This window comes from Buteo buteo, chromosome 5, assembly GCF_964188355.1.
Source record: "Buteo buteo chromosome 5, bButBut1.hap1.1, whole genome shotgun sequence".
NCBI lineage: Eukaryota > Metazoa > Chordata > Aves > Accipitriformes > Accipitridae > Buteo > Buteo buteo.
In genome coordinates, this window is record NC_134175.1 from 41,577,954 (window position 1) to 41,593,631 (window position 15,678).

The 15,678-nt window shown below is 42.2% G+C and overlaps 1 protein-coding gene across 1 annotated transcript in view; it reads right to left on the reverse strand.

Annotated features, from left to right (window-relative positions):
- SEMA5B (semaphorin 5B) overlaps positions 1-15,678 on the reverse strand; it is a 281,418-nt gene that overhangs the window by 186,096 nt on the left and 79,644 nt on the right. Inside the window, exon 2 of the mRNA XM_075028790.1 lies at positions 6,027-6,078. The gene's annotated coding sequence lies outside the window, so the exon portion shown is untranslated. The remainder of the gene's footprint in view (positions 1-6,026; positions 6,079-15,678) is intronic.

Consider the following 15,678-nt stretch of genomic DNA (forward strand, 5'->3'; position numbering starts at 1 on the left):
TCAAGTTAACAGTTTGCGCAAAGTAGCCAAGGGTTCCTGGGAAGCTTTAAAACAAATGCAGGACAAAACTGGATACCACAAAGCAGTTATTTGGTGTTGGTAGCATTTGTTTGAATGGGGGGAGGTTTCCCTGGAGGAACAAGGTCATTTTAATATGAGGGACAGCCTAGGAATTCAACAAAGGCCAAAAAAAAAAGTGAGAATTAAATAAGCAATGGAAGAGCTTGGATGTAAACCAGCACACGCTGCTCACACCACAGCTACTGGAAGGAGGTGTTGGGCTGTCCTGGCTTTTTGAAAGGGCAGCATCATTCACAACTTGGTGTGGTTAAGTGAGAGAGTTTCACAAATCCAGGAGGACTTGAAGCAAGTGTTTGGTTTGTGTTGAAGTTCACACCCCATTGAAAGGGGTATCTCCTTTAAAGCCCTCCATGTAATCATTTCCTTTAACTAGATCACCACTAAATGGTAAATAAGCAGAGCGTTAGTGATGATGTCAGGCTGATGGTAAAATATCTAGACTTATTTTTAAAATGTGAGAACCACTGCTAAATGGAAGCAAGGATGCAAAAAGGGCACTGCCCTGCAGGACACTCCCATTGCTTACGGAAGAAGAGAATTAAAGCTTTTCCTGTTACCAAAATTTAGTGTTTGTTATTCTTTCAGATGATACAGTTGTTTTCTTGAAGGATCGGGCAAAGCTGGTATGAACAGAGGTGTCTGTTTGCAATAGCTAATTTTGTGTGTCATATGCCATGTATTTGGACAGACAACCTGTTTTACCCCAAAGTACCACACTTTAGTCATCTCTGTATCAGCTGGTAACTAAAGCAAACTAGCAAAGTTATTAGGGATCAAAGCAGACTCTTTTTGCTTCAGTTTACACAGAGCTGATCAGAGCAGGGAAAACCATGTCATCCCAAGGCGATGCCTGCCTGGGTTACCGCCCCACATGCTCATAGAAGTTAATATCCTTTGCAATTTAACCAGAAGGCAAGGCTATGAGGGAATGGGGAAGGCTGAGGTAATGGAAGGAGAAATCCTGTAGTTCCTCAGCGTGCACCCATGTCCTGTGTGTCACCCAGCCCTCTCGCAGGCAGACAGTTGATGGAAATTTAGGGGTAGAGGAGGCTGGCAGGGCCTCATATTGAAATTCCCTCCAATTTAATTATTCAGAGTGGAAGTAAAATATTGCTAAAGGTGATTAAATGAGCAATACTGTTCAGAGACAGGCAGGCAGAGACCAGACCTCATTTCCACAGACCTCCATGCTGCTGCAGGACGATGTGTCCCTGTCCGTGTCCCTACCCTCACTTGCGAGGCAAAGCTGGCATAATGAGGGACCACAGAAGAGCTTCCAGGAGATGCTTCCTCGCCCAGGGATGCAGTGGCGTAAAAATCAGGTGCTACTGCCTTCCTCAACGTCACTGCTACACCAAATGTTTCAGTGGTTGCATTAACACCTGGTTTTGAGAGATTGCTCATTAGCCCTTGGGTCCTGTGCCACTTCAAATCATCTTTTAAGAACACCTTTTTATAGCTTGTGTGCTCTGTTTTTTCTCAGGCCACAAGTTAAATGCACTGAACACCACCAAGGGCAAAGCAAGACAGAAATAAATAGATGCATATGCACATACCTACAGCCCCCCACATACACACACATGATCAGGGCCAGAGATCAATGTCTTCAGGAAAAGGCATGAGGGGATAAATTCATCACAGTGCTTTGTCACTGGTGGCAAAGGAAAGAAAAGGGAACATTTAAAAGGGTGATGAAATGCTTCAAGAAAAAGCAATATATTTTTATGTACTTGTAAAATCCATTGGCAATGACTTTTCTGGTTAATTGGTTTCATCTTATTAAACTAAAAACCTATTTGTAAAATCCAGACGTATTCAAGCATAAGTCCAATTTCTTCACCAAAAGCCAATACACCATTTCAAAGAAGAAAATTAAGCAATACAAACCAGTTTCCATTAGTCTGAAAGCACAGCACTTGGTATGGGGAAGAGAAATGGAACAGAGTGCTTGACTTTTCTAAAATGTACTTTGGAAAAATCATGTTACTCATTTACCCCCAAACTGCAGCCCCCTTCTTCCCTGGCCCTGTGAAAACAGATGAATATTTTGGCCCAATTATGCAGTGATTTATAAATCAGCCTTCTGCTATCTTTCCCTGCACTTGTCATGTTCAACTTTTTCCCCCTTATTAGACCACTCTTCTTCTCATTAAATAGTCCCTGTGTCTCACTTGCCAAAGAACTGCCAATGGGCCCCTCATTTTACAGAAGAATAGACTCAGCTTTACCAATGGGAAAGGGCCTCTAATGTACCATGGATACAGCACAGTGAAGCATGGTAATTTGCCTGTGTTAATGATGCTACCTCACAATGATCAGGAAAACAAAAATCTTTAATAGCTAAATGACACCCAGTCCTTCTGCAGCCTGTTGAATTCAAAAACAGTGGAAGCAAAACTCAATGTCCTTTAAGAGATGAGCTGAAAGTGGCTGCAATGTTCTTTTTTTTCCAAATTCCTAATCTGCATGGAATCACTAAAATGGGCGATTTGGTGCCGGGAGCAGGACAGAAAAGCCAATCCAAGTGTTTCAAAATGTTTTATCGGCTTAAAAGCAAGGGATATTACGGGGAAAAAAATAATGAACATATACGTAAATATTTTTGGGCATACTATACACATGCACAGCTCTCATCCCCCCAGTTATTCTGCTCCGTGGGAGGCATTTTGTTCAAAATACCACTGAAAAGTGGGACTAACGCATAATTACTTATTTTCTCTTTTTTTTTAGGTGAAAAGAGGAAGTCATTATTGTGGGGAGGACAGAGGGGCAGTCAGCATGTGCCATTGCTTATTTCTGAGGATGCTCCAATTCCACAAAGCACTGAGTTCTTGAGTGCTACATCAACCCCGAGAAATGCTTTCAACCTCAGTTCTCATTAGAAGCTTTTCACTTCTTACAGTTGGGTTCCCTAGGCTGCCTGGCTAGGCAACACACTGATTGCTTTGGCCAGTCAAACTCTGGTTGCTCCAAAAAGTCAATCTTCAAATACAGCACATTAAGGTTCTCAGTGGGAGAAATTCTGCTCTCATATTTGGCCAAACACGACAGACAGAATGGCACTGACTTTGATGACATTATTCGGTGTGCACCAGAAGGAACCAGAGATCATAAGCAATCATATGGTGCATGTTTGGTAATTCTTTGGCACTGTCGAAAAGCTGGAGAATAGACTTAAACATAGGTTTATGAAAAAAAGACGAACTAATAGTTATGATATTGCTCATACAAGAAAAAGCTTCTATGGTATTTTCCAAGGGCAGAGGGATTGATTTGTCAGAAGTTGGCCAGTTGCAGTTTTGTAGATTTTGTAGCCGTCTGATTGGCACACTTCACACATTCCTTGTCCAAAACTTTCTGGTACAGCTGTGCGAAACAGGAGCAGGACTTGAATTCAAGAGGGCTGCAAAAAGGCAGAATTGCTGAGAAATTAGGACCAAGCCCAATGCAGCACTTGTCCAGCCATTCTTCAATTCACAATGTTCAACACTTAACAAACCTTGAGGTAAGTCTCTGTCACAATTAAGCGGTAGCTTCTGCTGTAGAGCGTTTGGGGTGGGTTTTTTAAAATATTATTCACTGTAGAGTTCATCAGCTGATTGTCTTATTGTCTTATGAAATTATGTGCTTACCACATGAAAAGTTTGTCAACCCAGGTTGAAAATAAGCACCTAAAGACTCTCTAAATACCTGTTTACTCAGTCTGGAGTAGCACTCAAGGGGAATACTAAAATCTTCGAGACAAATGCCACCCATTGCATGTTAAAATTTCCCCCAAATGTTGTATTCTTAAGCCTTTCTTTACAAATGTGTCTGCTTCAATTAAAAAACATGTTCTAAAAATCCCCCAAGGTGCATGTTTCAATGGCTGGCTCAACATTTCATTTGCAGAAAATGTGGCTACAGCACTAGCAACAGGGCTTTGGGAGGGACATAAGCAAATCAGTGTTTTGATGTCCCTTAAAGACCGAATGATTTACTGTAATTTTAAATCTTAACATTTTCTGAATGAATAATTTTGATACCTTTCATCTTGAGCTCTGTGAACCTTGCCAAGTTGAGACCATAATACTTATCAGCAATTTATCAGCAAAACCATGGCTGACTCTTCAGAGGTCTGATATTGAGACCTGTCCAGGCAATCTCCCTCTGAAATTAAGGAGCCAAGGAAAGATTCCCAGCTGTGACCCAGCACAAGTACTTCTCCAGTGGGATATTCAATCTCCCTCCCAGGCCTTGCTCAAAGCTGCTTGGCAGTGTGAAAAAGGCATGTTGCGTTCCAGAGGCTGACAGCAAAATAAACCTTCAACCTTGGGACAAAATTCACTTCAGCAGAACTGGCAGAGATGTTCTTCCAGACATTGCACTTCTCAAATTGGCCAGGGCATGAAACCAAGAGAGCTCTCACTGCTAGTAGTGAGTAGCCACTCTCTCATCCTGCCAAGCCAGTGCAGTACCACCCCCTCCTCTGGGGCAACAGAAGCAGTGGAAGCAAACACAGAGGCAGGGGACAGGGCAGGTACACAGGCCACAGCCACCTTTTACTGAGGCCAGGGAGATCCCTGTGCTTCAAAGCCTTGAGCCATTCAGCAAGCACATCAAGAGTGGCCTGATGCCGTGGCTACTCCCTCCTCTACCCTTGTCTAAAGCAACAGCAGTGCAACAAAGGCATGTGAACAGAAGGGTTGGAGGATCTCACATAGCACAGAGTTTCAATTTCCTGGTGTCTCTCTTGATAGCAAACTGCTAGTGTGAACACTACTGCTCATGTACAGGGTTGCTAACACCATTCAGTGTGGTGGAATTGATACAAAGTACTTGTCATGGCAATTGAAGTAACATCCGTGACTTTCCCTTTAGATTTTGCAAGATGAGTGCATAGGTGCAATCATTAGATTCATTAATTCTAAAATAGTCGTATCTCTTTTGCTTGCAACTTGCCAGGCAGATACAGCCACCAGGGTGTGTAGCTATTAAGTGCAAACCACAGTTCCTATCACACTTTTTTGTTTTTCACCTTCTTTTTACCGTGTGTTTTCCTTGAGCTCTTTCTCTTTTGATCTCATTGAGAAAAATGGCCTCCTTTATTGATTAAATTACAAATTCCAATGGTGGATGATTGAGTTATATGATAACACCTGACAAAAGCCATCAACTACAATTGAAATAAAAGGAAAAATTAGCACTCTCTTTATTACAGAAGGTTTGGATGTTGAGTAGCTGACGGAATTAAATGGAGATTGAGCAGATCTGAGAGAATTGATTAGGAAAAACAATGCAGAATTCAGAAAAGAGCTCCCAAAACTATCAGCTCACTAATTCACCTTAGAAAAAAATGGGAAAAGTTGAGGAAGAGAAGGAAATTTTATCTTTTTCAAGCATTCACAACCAGGAATTGCACAAAAGCTTGCCTCTGTGATAAGACTCCTCGGATACCCAACTCTGACACCAAGTTACCAAAGGCCAACAAATACATGACCAGGTCAGCAGCCCCTCGGGTTCATTTATTCAGCTTCTAGTAGGCCTTTTTAATTAGTGGTATCACAAGCAAAGTAAGGTTCTTGGCCTTTGTTCTGTTCCTGGGAACCAACTGCATGCCAGCTTTTGGTAATGTATCACTGCATTTTATTCACTGCTCATCTACGCTAATGAGGTATTTTTATTTTACTCTGCTTGTGGCATTTCCTGCAATACTGACAGATGTCTTGGGCTTTTCTCCTGCAGATTAAGCAACCATTATTGGAGTTCTTAAATGAAACAAGAAGCTGATAAAGCAAAGTGTCTAAAATGGCACGATCTACTTTAGAACCATGTCATCTTTCAGTCACTTCCTTGCAAGCTCTTTACAAGGTAGAGCCTAGCAAAGATGAGTTCTAGCAAAGCTCTGGAAAGAGTGTAAACATGGCTGTTAAAGAAGGGTTGCAAACACTATATTATTTACTTACAGCCTCTGCATTACTGAAGTGTCATATTCGAAGTCACGTTCCAGGGAAAATCCTGTGGAAACATCAGAAAAAGAGCCTTCAGTGGATATTTCTAACTACATCTTCTATCCGATGTGGAAGAGAATTTAACATCAAATTTTTACATTGTTTTGGAAGCAAAATGTAAAGAACAGATTATTTAAGTTTAACCACAAAGCATTGTAAAAATTTTCCTTAATGCTCATCTGAAGGTTGCTTCAAAATTTGCTTCAGTTGCAGTAATTTTCTTCATATTTGCCTTCTGCAAAAATCCTAGCCTACAGATTTGCTAGTAGCACGTGTTTGTAGAAACAATAAATATTTTAACACATTCAATCTAACTTAGAAATTGTGCAGCGCTGCCTGAGCTTTTCACAATCCTGAATGCTTCATCCTCACGGAAGAGACAAGGAATCGTTCTTGTCCCAGTTTCCAAGTGGGAGATTTGCACCAGTGAGAAATGTAGGCTGTGAACACACATCTTATTCCTCACTGCAGTGCCCTGCCTGGGGACATTCCTGTCCCCACCACCCATCACCCTGCTTCATCATTCACCCCTGCCAGAGTTCATTGCACCCTCCATTCTGTTCAGCAGAACTCACAAATGCAGTCAGATACAGGTTGGTAAAGACCTATTTAAACTGTTCAAGTCAATCCAGGAGCTGCAGCCAGATGAAGACGTGTGAACACAGCCTACATAATTTGCCCCAGGTCTCACAGCAAGCCTGGCAGGGCAGACAGCTAGCACACTAGCTGTGAGCCCATATCCCCCGTCTTTGAAACACCAAGGCTACTGATCCCAAAGCAAAGCACAGAATGAACAAAGCTGCTCAAGAAACCCACACCACAAAGGTTATTTTCAATATTTTCACCCTTCTGTCTTATCCAAACCCCCCAATTCCACCACAACCTGATGGAAGAGGCAAAACTTGTAACAAATTATAACAAATTCTAGATTATTTTCTAATAATTTATCATTTAGCTTCATATTATGGCAGCACCCCAAAGCTTACCCTATGCCCGAATTCTCTGTGCTAAGCACAGTGCAGACATTGGCCATGGTAGTCTCCGCTCCATGGAGCTTACCAGCAAGAGATCAAGGAGCTAAAAGTTTAGCAAGGGAAAAGACAGAGACAGCAAAAATCAGAGGACACTTCTGCACAATGGCTTGTGAGCACAAATCCCACTCAGCCAGTAAGAACTGATTCAGTGTGAAGACATTCTGACCCTGCTACCTATGCTCGACAGATGATCTCACTGAAATTATTTATCTAGTTATTTATATGGCTTCCATTAGAGCAATATCTGAGCATTCACAAACCAGATGGGTTTTTCCTCACCGCAATCCTGAGAAAGAGCACATGCTGCTAACTCTACATCACAGACAAGGAATGGAGATACTAAAAAGAGAAAATGTTTTTTCCAGAGAAACTAAAATCTGGTCTGCTGAAACCCTATATCATGCCAGAGGGCTCTCATGGGTTAAGGTGCCGCACTCAAAGACAGGCCATCAGACTTTAGCCATAGGCAGACCTCTCACCATCCTGGTAATTCTTCCTTGAACAATGGCTTCTAAATAGTGTGAATCAGGAAAAGGAAAAAGGAAAAAGGAAAAGGAAAAGGAAAAGGAAAAGGAAAAAAAGGAAAAGGAAAAGGAAAAAAAGGAAAAGGAAAAGGAAAAGGAAAAAGGAAAGGGGGGGAAGGGAAAGGGAAAGAAGGGAAAGAAGAAAAAGAAGGAAAAGAAGGGAAATAAAAAGAAGGAAAAGGAAAATAAAATGGCAAAGAAAAAGGGAAGGGGAAAGGGGGAACAGGAAAGGAGAAAAGGGAAAGGGGAAAGGGAGAGAGAACAGGGAAAATAAAAAAGAATAAAGAAAAAGTCATAATAAATGTAGCAACATCTGAAAAAAGCAAACTGCAGCAACAGAGGAACCAGTCACCCAGTTCACTGAGAGGACTGAAGCAATTGTTTTCTACAAGAAGCCTCATTCATCACATTTCCATAACCCTGAAAATGCTCTCACAGTCCCTTCTTTCAAGATTTTAAGACTAACATACATACACACTCTCACATTTCCTTCCTTCTCCTATCAGTCTTCCCTTGTGGAAGAAATCATAGGAAAGGGACGAAGATGCGAAAATTTCTGCAGCTGTTCTGCCAGGGCTGAATCCCAAAGGTGGGAAATCCAAGGGAACCCAAGGGTGACAGAGCACCCCACAAAAGGACTCAGCCTTCACTGCCAGTTGACTCTTGCTCTTTAAAATGATAACAGTGGAAATGCTTTTTTGGTGACATCCCAGGAGGCAGTTCAGAGCCCAGCATACCAGGTTGTAAGAAAATAAGATGCATCTGTTAGCTCAAACCTCCAGGACAGGTAGTCTTTTCTAAAAAGTAAGCCACTTTGGTCAGCGCAAACTCTCAGGTTTGATCACCAGAAGGACTTCTGGTCTGCAAACTGCCTAACTCTCTAAACATAATAGCTCCCTTCTCATCAGAGAATAGAGGATTCCCTAAACTCATCCTTTGATCTGCAAGAAACTGGGCCTTCTCCTGAAGTTATTTCTCAGATGTTTGAATTCCCTCTCAGTTTACAGCATGAAACCTTTCCTATCTCTCCATTAAAGCAGCAGGTAGACAGATGGGATTGTCTTCATCTTTCAGGACTCTGGAAGTTCGTTTCACATTAATTTTAATATGAACAGGATGCTCAGAGCTCCTGTTGAGGTTGAAAGAACCAGACCTGTAGACTGTTTCCAGTCAGAGCCAGGAAAATCCCCAGCCTGGTAGTACCTCCATAGTGCTGTCATCAATTAAAAGGAAGCAAAATAATATAAGTAGCATAGTATAACAGTCAAACTTCCCGCTCCACACACACCTCCAAATCCATGCTGTCTTAGCCAAAGGCAGGGAATTCCAAAATTAAAAGAATAAACTGCCCATCCTGAGGCAAGGAACCTGTGGGACTAGTACAATAGCTGGCTCACAACCTTTGCAGAGCAGGAGAAAGCAGTCACTTTCGCTCTCCCCAAGGCTATGCTTGCATCTCCAGAGCTGCCAGCTGAGCTCTGCTAAGTGGGATCTGCTGGCAGGGGCATGACTGCCACCTTGTCACTGACTGCTCCCCAACCCTGGGCAAGCCACATTGCCTTCCTCTGACCATGCACAAGAAGACTATAAAAATGCTCACAACCATTTCTGAAAAAATCTTTGAGCACTGCAGATAAAAAGCCCAGTGACTGCTGTAGCAGAAGTGGAGCTGTACCGGAGCCACCACAGGATCTGAATGTCTTCTCTTTATTCATGGTTTTATCCTTTCTTCATCCTCAGTCTAAGGCGGGAGACATTACTGCCCTTTTGCAAGCTATAAAAAACCCAGCACAGCAGATGGATTAAACACCTCACCCAAGGTCCCTCAGGACATGCACATCTGCACTGCAAACTGATCCCAAACTGCCACAAACCCTGCTGCCCTTCCCTCTAGCCCAACCTAATTCTCTGAATTTCATGATGATTCAAAGCTCTATTTAAAGCCCCTACAGCTATGGGTGTGTGCAAGGAATTAAGGCTGAGCCAAAAAGTTTGAGTTTAGCAGCTCTTCTTGAGATTCTTCTTGGTAATAGTGAAACATAGAGTTGTGGGGTTTTAACATGAAGTAGAAAAAAAGGTGGTATACGTTATTTGGGTTATGATGTAAACCCCCAAGAAGATACAGTAACAATGCCAATGTCTTCTCCTTCCAAATTAACCTGTCTCCTAAACAGTCCAGTGGTGGCTACCCAGCCTAGCACCGCTTTCCCAAGACTGCTGCTTGCTTACATAGCAAGGGCTGCTGTGAAAGAGGAAAAAAAAGATACAGAAGAACAGCTACTAATATCTCTTGCAGTCCCCCAGTGTAAGGGAGGTGGCCAGGCACAGTTACCCACTGAAATTAAGGGCAGCCAGTATAGCTGACAAGGTTCAGAGACACAAAGCCATGGTTTACTACTCAAGCCATGTTAAGCTCTTTAGGTAAGCTTTATTATTACAGATGGTATTGCTTGTCCTAGATCTGATGACAAAAATGGGTTTGCCCTCCATAATCCTTCAGAGGCTGCTTATAAATCAGAGAACACTTCACCTCTGGACACATGGCACTAACAGATAATAATGTAAATGGTCCAATGTTTTAACCTTAACAGGCATTTGCTTGGGTTATGGTAGACAAAAATGAGGTCAGGAACTCTGGTCACAAGCCTGAAGTTAGAAGATCCTCAGTCTGGGGTCATCTGGACCACCCTGGCCTTTATAGCACTGTGCACATAGCTGACACGTAACAGCAACCTATAGGCTGGAGTTGCAAAGGTGAGAGTGGGCTATACTGTTCTTTACCCCTGCACAGGGGCACCCCACAGGCTCCAGCTACCTCCACCTCCTGGACCCCATCAAAGTCATTATGTCTATTAAGAAACAGCAACAGCAGTTACATGATTGCTGTGAAAATAATTTTGAAGATATCAACCCCTAAACACACACACAAAATAAAATCTGCTTCTATATGAGCCTCTCCACTTTTCTCAGGCATCTGAGGGATGTCCTTTATAAAACATGAGATAAGAGCAGACTCGTTGTTCAAGACTGCATATCTGTATGGTTCCTTGGATACCAACGAAAGCCCAAAGGCAGGTCTTGGCATCTCATCCCCTTCTTATAAACTCTTTCAGAAAGTCAGAGCTGACTTTGACACAAACATGATGAGAAATGGGGAGCTATCTGTGCCATTCTGGGGAACAGGCCAAACCCCATATTAACACCCCCCACCCCGTTCAAAACAAAACAAAGCAAAAAAAACAACAAAAAACAACCCTCCTGTTTGCTACTGATTAGGCAGCCGAATTAAAACTGATGAAGTGATTGGGTAGGATCCAAAGCTGTTTATCTGCACATAAATCACAGACATGCTTTACTCAGCCAGTACGGGTTTACTGAGCTAGGGGAAAGACCTCTTATTCAGAATGCTGATTATTACAGCAATTAAAATATCAATGAAGCAAACATTTGGGGGAGAAAGCCGTTTGGGGCTCCTGGAGAAATCATTCCATTAAATATGAATTCAAACAAATTTCTAATTAAAAAAAAATAAAAGGAAATTTTAATAGAGTTGGTTTGTTTCTGATTAAGTATATGATGTTAGAAAAATCAAATTCTAAAGGAGGAAAGAAAGACGCAAATTAACTAGCTGGACATGCCAAAGGATATTAGAAAGGAAGGCTGATACATATTTTATGATCGCAAGGGAGTAAAAAAAAAATTGAGAGATGTACTGTCAAACCAGACACAGTGTTAATAGCTAAAGTACATGACAATAAGAACTGCTGTTCCCACAGCTATTAATGTAAACTGAAAATTGGGAGCAGGCTGCAGCAAAAGAAAATAAATCACACTTTTTTTTTCCAATTTGAAAATATGTTTAAAATAAATCCCTACCCCCAGCATTCACTCTCTACATCCCAACCCCCCAACAGCAAGAAAAGGACTGTCATTTCAGCAAGCTACAACTTCCAGGCAAGTGAGACAAGTGACAATTTCTTACTATTCATCATGGCTAATTTATTTATGCAATTTTCTCCTTATCAGAATCATTGGCCTGGAGATTATCTCCCCCTTCCCCTTTGAGTCCTGAGAAACTATTTAACATGGGAAGTGACTAAGGGGGGCAAAGAGGGGAGAGTGTCATGTAGCCAAGTTATGCATCCCAGCTGGAATTTGGGATGATGTCTTGCAGTTCTGACTCCTTCAGCCAAGTTTCATACAGGAAGCACGAATGCGCCAAGGGCACAGTGAAATACACTGGAGCCAATAAATAGCACTTGACGCCATTAATACACTCATGCTACGGATCCCATCATGAAACCCTTAGTCACCTTGCAACATGTTTGTTCACGAGGTAGCCAATGACTTGCCCAAGGGAAAGGTTCAAAAGCCAAGAGGATCCTCTGACAAAGGCTTACAGATGCAGAGTGTGCATGTATGTGGGATGTGTATGCAGAGCCCTTCCAGAAGAGGCAAACACTGCTCATACATAAGGCTTACATGGAAATACTGCCCACAGAAGCTCACGGTGTCACCAGTGAGATAAAGGGCAAAATTGCTGTGAGGAAAGCTGCGGGAAGACAACCCGCTCTTGGCACAGAGGCTCCTCTCCAAGCCTGGGATGGGTACAGGGATACCAGAGAGGAGCAGGCATCCCCATCAGTTCATGCAGGTTTTGCCCACATACAACAATCTGTTCCAGCTGTACTGCAAAACAGGAATTTGTCACCAAGTTACTGTCAGAAGGGGATCTTTCTAAGACCCTGGTTTTGTCTTCAGTGTTGTATTTTTTTTTTTCCCCAGTTACCCACAGCACACACACAGTGCTAATCATCTCCTGCTCAGCACACCTCATGCACCAGTTTCTCCCTGGCCTCACTAGAACAAGAAGGTGGCTTCATGATTAATTAAATCCCCTTAGATAACCAGGAAAAAGTTTCTAAAATTCTTAGATTAAAATTTTGTAACACATGCATTCCAAGTCTGATGGTTACTTTAAAAAGCTATTAGTAGCACAAATAATTTCACCCCGCATAGAAATACCTCCATTTTTGTGCTGGAGTAAGAGATAACTTCTGATGAAGATAGTTGACAAATTACTTGACAAATTTGTCAACTACTTTGGAGCCATCAAGATGAAAGGCTTTATATAAATGCTGTATGATTTTTTATGTATATATATAAAACACTTTAACTGGACTGTTGATAAAAGCCTGAGCTACAAAGGAACTCTTTCCCCCATTTGAGAAAAGGCAAGCTGCTAGACAAATCAGTTCAATCTCTGCCTTTCAAACAATATAAAGCAGTGTAACTTTCAGGAGTAACACCTCATCTGTTTTTTTTCCAGACTGCCTATCAGGAATCAAGCAGTGAGTAAACATTTGAAAAGTGTTCCTCTGAGAGCAAAGGTTTAGATTTGAGTCACAGGATCCATTGAAAAGAAAAATTGCTTCTGTGCATTGGGACAGTGCCTTCCCTTCTGAAAACTTTATAAAAAGAATAAATGGAGATAATCTTTTTACAAGGTATAGCCCATATGGAAATTCATTATTGCTTCCCTTTAAAAAAAGTCAAGATAGTTCAGAAAGTGAGAATGGGGTCACTACTATAAAAAAAAAAGTAAGCAGAAGATTTCCTATCAACTATAGCCAGTAAAGGTACAGTTAAAAAGCTTTACCATGGTCTAAAGTGAGGCTCCTGTTGATAAGAACATGAGATAAACAAAAGAGGAAAAGACATAATAAAGCCCTAAATCACTAAGAGTATTTAATGCAGAAGTGGGGATATATATAGCCAGAGATTGTTGATTAAATATTTTAAAGATCCATTCTTCTCCTAGTACAAAACACTCGCTAGAGTAGCTTCAGCGCTGCTACTCCCTGAAGACTGCATTACTGCTTGTTAGCCCTGCTCAATCACTGCTGTGGAAGCACAGCTGAAAGGAATCATTGTTCCTGCTTTACAAAAGCAAAACTGAACCTCCAGAGAAGGTGAGTGATTTGCAAAGGATTTTATGGCAAGCCAGTGGCACAGCTGGGGAAAGGGAGGAACCCCAACTTACGGGCTGGTGCCTCCCAAACACTAGTCCCCATTGCTTGCAATGTTTCTACTGAGAACAACATGGAGTTAGGCACTATTTTCATTCCTGCCTAGTCCACATACAGCCATGACTGTTAATTTAAGGCTGTCACCAAAAGCATGGATATATACATGGAAGGTCACAGAGGCAGGGCCCGGGATACTGCTTGAAGACAACATTTAAGTCTAGATTCTACTTTCAACAGGTGTGCATCTAAATAAACTTTTTCCTCCAGTGGATTTATATGGAGATGAAAATTTGATCCTAAAAAGCCTAAATTAAACCTACAGCTGCTTGGAAATAGTTTTCTGCTGTAGTCGACATTCATCCCAAATTCAGTCTGATTACAGAGTGTAAGTGTGGCAGGCACCGGAGGACAGAGCATAATCCTGCACCATATGCATGCTGTGATACCCAGCCAAAGCAATATAAGTCATGGAGCCAGTCAGAGCGCCCTGCGTGGTCACACCAAGCCACACACTTTTCTTTCACACTTATCAATTTAGGTGACTGGATGAGTCAAAGACTCAGAGGGAGCTTTAGTTCATTACTTTTTTTTCTCTTTGGCTATTCCAAGAGAAGCTTTAAGGGACAGAGGATCTTTTTCGCATTTAGTCACGATTCTCATTAGCATTGAAAATATGAATATAAATATGAAAGGAGTTCAAGGGGAGATGGGAAATAACTGCAAACATCTTTAGTCAAAGAAAATGCTATTCCCCCTCCAAAGAGTACAGCTGCTGTGCACCATTCTGGGCAATGAAGATCAGAGAAGTAAAACCCATTGAGCAAAACTCTTTGCATTGTTTCTAAACCAGACCCAGGATGCAGTAAGTAGATCTGCCCCGGAAATTTCCAACACGACTCTCTCCTGACAGTAAAGCTTGATTCGCCAACATTGACACATCCAGTCTTTTGGGTTTGGCAGGTCTATCAAGAAAGAGGTGTGAGGGGACCAAGCTTGTCTTGTTGGTCTCTATTGGCACCCTGTGCGGCTCCCCACCAGCTCACACTGCAGGACACTGGAGAAACAGCTAACAGGGTCTGTGCTTTTACAGCAGTGATGGCTCCAGGCCAGCAACCCCAAGCTTGCAGCACCATGCCACAAACCAAAGTACTGGAAGTCCAAGCAAATTTTAAGATCAAACTCACAGGGCTTCTAGGATCCCCAATAAGCAGTTAAATAGCTCTCATAAGATAACATTCCTCTGCTTCTAGACTGCCCACGGTACAGGAGGGACTTGCTTGAGCAAGCCTCCACAGCATAAGGAGCACACAACTATTCCTTTTTCTCTGGGGACAGTGGCAGTCGGTCCCTCTGGCTGTGTATTTTTTTCCAGCAGCAGGATTAGGCCATATGGTCTTGTCCGCCCTTGTCAGATGACCAAATCTGTGCTCAGCATAGCAACCTGCAAATGAACAGTGTATCTGGGATTTCTGGGGCTTACTGAAGAGCTTTCTGTAGACTGGTCTCTGCAAATTGCACCACCTGATCAATTCCTGCATCCTCCTTCACGCCGCCTCTTTTTCAGAGGACTCCCAGGCTGGGAGCTGCCTGCAGGACCAATACTGCCGCTTCCCCTAGAACAACTTCGTGTGGACTCACATCTCTTTGCCAGACAGTCCAAAGTGAAATGAATCAACAGGATGGGACCTGTTTGGTTATTCTGGAAAACTCTGTGTTGGGTCCATCGTTCTACAAAATCAGAAACATTGTATATTACTGTCAAAATAAAAAATTAATTTTCTACATGGAACTTAAAAATGCCTTTCTATTTTCCAAACAGAAGCTCCAACCTTTCCAAAGTGGAAAGTTTTCCTAGTTTCAGACAGCACAAACTGGGCACAAGCTGTAAATAGTATCGTCTTGTAATGCTACCGTGGAAAAGCAGTATTACAAAGCTAACCCCTTGCGATACTGTCTACTTTGTCTAGGATATATTCTAGGACTAAACTAGCCAATTTCCATTCACTGTTCCCCTGCCCAC